We start from the raw sequence: 3,017 nt of genomic DNA on the forward strand, positions 1-3,017 counted from the left end.
TACAAACATGTTCACCCGAAGTAGGTAGATGTGTGGACATGCATATACAAACATGTTCACCTGAAGTAACGAAGACTCCTGTAAGGTTTTAACAGACGACTGTTTAGTAATATTGGGCTGTTTCACATTTATAACCAACAAGTAAAGATTTAAATTTCTTCTTTTCCCACTCTTATTTAGTTTTTATTCATAATCATAAACTTAACTCTGCAATCCAGCTAGACTTGGAGGGGAATGAGGAAAATATGGAACCTAGAGAACTTCAGTGAGAACAGAGAGGGTCCCAGTGCTCTCCTGAGCTACAGAAGGAATGGTCTGGTGGGTAAGATGCCTGCAAGTCAAAATAATTAGAGTTGTCCACAGTCGGAAATGGTGCTCTTGCTGTCTGGCCAATCCTGGACCAAAGTACTCTATGGCTTCCATGATGCTCATGCCTTCCTTCACCTTCCCAAAGACCACAGGCTGCCATCCAGCCACTCAGTCTTGGCGGTGCAGATTAAAAACTGGGAACCATTCGTGTTTGGTCCAGCATTTGTCATGGACAAGATGTCAGGACCTGTGTGCTTCAGGATGAAGTTCTCATCCTCAAATTTCTCCCCATAGATGGACCTGCCACCAGAGCCATGATGGCATGTGAAGTCACCACCATGGCACATGAATCCTGGAATAATCCTGTGAAAAGAGGAACCTTTATATCCAACTCTTTTCTCTCCAGTGCTCAGAACATGAAAGTTTTCTGCTGTCTTTGGAACTTTGTCTGCAAACAGCTTGAAGGAGATGCAGCCCAAGGGCTCACTATCAGCTGCAAGCACACGGTGGGGTTGACCATGCCTGCAGCACACAGTGGGATTGACCATGCCTGCAGCACACAGTTGGGTTGACCATGCATGCAGCAAGTGGTAATAGGGAATAGCTGTGGCTGCCAAACTTTGATTTCTTCTTTTACTTGAACATCTGCTTTTGTAAATTTTTCCTTGCAAGTGAAATTTAAAGGAGAAACAGAAATAGAAACAATTTCTATAGGATTCTTTCAAACAGAAAGAGCAAGCAAGTGTAGTCAGACTAAATGCTCACACAGCGGATTTTGGGGATATCTGAGCGTACTGTTCACTCCTGCGTTCTGTTGTCGCACTTTCCAAACCACAAGACAGGAGAGAGTAGCCATGTGAAGCTTCTGTGTGCTGCTCCTTTCAGTATAGTGGCTCCAGCGGCAGAGACCAGCGGCATTCACAGCCAGCACCCTGACCTCTCCCTCTGTGGAGTCACCAGCCTTCACTGGGGTCCTCTGTGCTTTGCTTTGGAAAATGCCTCCAGACAGAAAGCAGCCGTGGACACGATGCTTTGCTTTTCCTAAATTTCCTTACCTCAATGGTTCAGTCCTTTGCTAGTTTATACTTTTTTCCCCCTGCTTGTGAACACTCCCCACATATAGTTTACTGAACTTTATGGTTGCTTGCAGTAGGAGGGCCAATCCAATACCAGTTATTCCATTGTGGCAAAGCAAGAGTCGGGTATGAGGCGGGGCATAGCATTGGAAACCTTTTATTCCAGAGTAGATGCAGTGATAGCTGGGAATATATATATAATTTCAGGCCAGCCTAGGCTACATAGTTAGACCCTGTCTCAAAAATAGAGATGTTAGTAGAGAAACTCCACTAAGAGCACTTCTTGCTCAGGCCTCCAACAGTACCTGTACATATGTGTACACACACACACACACACACACACACACACACACACACACACACAAGCAACTGTGCGTTCACATGGATGTATATGCATGCATAAACAAATACACACAATAAGACATAATAAGAATAGATATTTATTTATTTTGTTTTTTCGAGACAGGGTTTCTCTGTGTTAGCCTTGGCTGTCCTGGATTTACTTTGTAGACCAGGCTAGCTTCGTACTCACAGTGATCCACCTGCCTCTGCCTCTTAAGTGCTGAGATTAAAGGTGTGCACCACCACGCCTGGCTAAGAATAGATATTTAAATTAAAAGCTGATATAAACACCACTGTGTCATTTCTTGAAGGAATAAAGAAACAAGATGGCCCTGAAGCTCAGTACCTAAGGCAAGGTGTAAATGCACTTGGTCCCCTGGAAAGAACTAGAAATTATGTTAATGTAAGAAATAGTTTCTGTAGAAGGGTCAAGATTCTTTTGCTGAACTTTGAAGAAAGAAAATTATGAAACTTGGTGTGGTGATAGTTCCTGGTGTCCTAAAAAGCTCCTACAACCTACTGTTCTCTAAAAAAGACCTGTCACTGCCTCACCACATGACAGATGAGCCCAGCCCTGACTATAAGAGCTTCTAGACAACATGTAGTCTTATAAGAGACAGTGGTTGTTTTCTATTACACTATTATTATATGAGGTGATTTGTTATACACCAATAGCTAACTGATACAGATTAATAATTTATTGAATAGTCACTAGTTTTTTCTACTTCTTTTAAAAATAATTTGATTATTATATTATGACAAACTCCATTTTTAAAATTCAGCACATTGAGGCTAAAATACAAAGCATCCACGTGCTTTGTTTTCTTTTGTTTCTCACATCCCTTTATGTCCCAAATACCCTGGGTTGCAGACAGGGACAGTGTTGTTTTCTCCATGTTACAGGCAGAGAGGTTACACTTGTGCCTCTGGTGTAGCTGAAACTTTGTGTTCATTGTCTAATCCCAGCCTCAGCCCTGCCCTAACCTTTCAGCCTCTGCTTGTTTGAGTTTGAGATTTTTTAAATTCCACATGTAGGTGTGATCATGCAGCGCTCTCCTTTCTGCGCCTAGCTCATTTCACTTAGCACAATGCCATAATGATCACGGTTTTGTTCTTTACTGGGGAATAGTTCCATTGTATGAAGATACTATGTTTTCTTATCTAGTCACTCTTTGATAGGCTTTTGGGTGGGTTCTGTAGGTCTTAGCTGTTGTGAACAATGTAGCAAACATGAGGTGCCTCTTTCTGATACTGAATTTGTTTTCTTAGACGAAAACAACCTCAGATGGC

The 3,017-nt window shown here is 42.2% G+C and overlaps 1 pseudogene across 1 annotated transcript; it reads right to left on the reverse strand.

The window, feature by feature from the left end:
* Positions 1–347: 347 nt before the first annotated feature.
* LOC311583082 (peptidyl-prolyl cis-trans isomerase A-like) lies at positions 348–857 on the reverse strand (annotated as a pseudogene). Its single transcript has one exon. The product of its transcript is annotated as a peptidyl-prolyl cis-trans isomerase A-like (transcript).
* Positions 858–3,017: the final 2,160 nt, after the last annotated feature.

The sequence above is a fragment of the Acomys minous genome (genome assembly GCF_964271855.1).
Source record: "Acomys minous genome assembly, chromosome: 14".
NCBI classification, from domain to species: domain Eukaryota; kingdom Metazoa; phylum Chordata; class Mammalia; order Rodentia; family Muridae; genus Acomys; species Acomys minous.